General features: G+C 71.0%; 1 protein-coding gene across 2 annotated transcripts in view; it reads left to right on the forward strand.

The window, feature by feature from the left end:
• The window catches only part of RTKN (rhotekin), a 19,043-nt gene that overhangs the window by 15,863 nt on the left and 2,794 nt on the right, over positions 1 to 386 (forward strand). The gene's annotated exons all lie outside the window — the stretch shown is intronic.

The raw sequence follows: 386 nt of genomic DNA on the forward strand, positions 1-386 counted from the left end.
GCCTGGGCGGTGGCCACCGCGGCGGTGGCTGCCGGGTCTCCTGCTACCCGGGAGGAGCTGACAGCTGCCGGGGAGGGGGAGGGGGCTCCCCAGCTGGTCTCCACCCCCTCTGGTTGTGGCTGAAGGCGGCGGCGGTGGGGGGGGACCTCAGCAGCCCACCCCCACCCCTGGGGCGGGAGTCGCTCCAAAGGCCCTCTCTGCCGGGCTGCCGTTCGGCTGACCTGGCCTGGATCTCTGGACACGTCTTCCCAGATGAGGTTGTCATGGGAAGGAAGGAGCCCCATGAGGCAGGGCTGGGACCAGGGAGCCTCGAGTTCAGGTTCCCCCTCAGCCTTGGAATCCACTGGGTGGCCCTGAGCCCGTCACTCCCCCCCCCCTCTCTCGGC

This window comes from Gekko japonicus, unplaced genomic scaffold (assembly GCF_001447785.1).
Source record: "Gekko japonicus isolate JY-2015 unplaced genomic scaffold, Gekko_japonicus_V1.1 scaffold2109, whole genome shotgun sequence".
In the NCBI taxonomy this organism is placed as follows: domain Eukaryota; kingdom Metazoa; phylum Chordata; class Lepidosauria; order Squamata; family Gekkonidae; genus Gekko; species Gekko japonicus.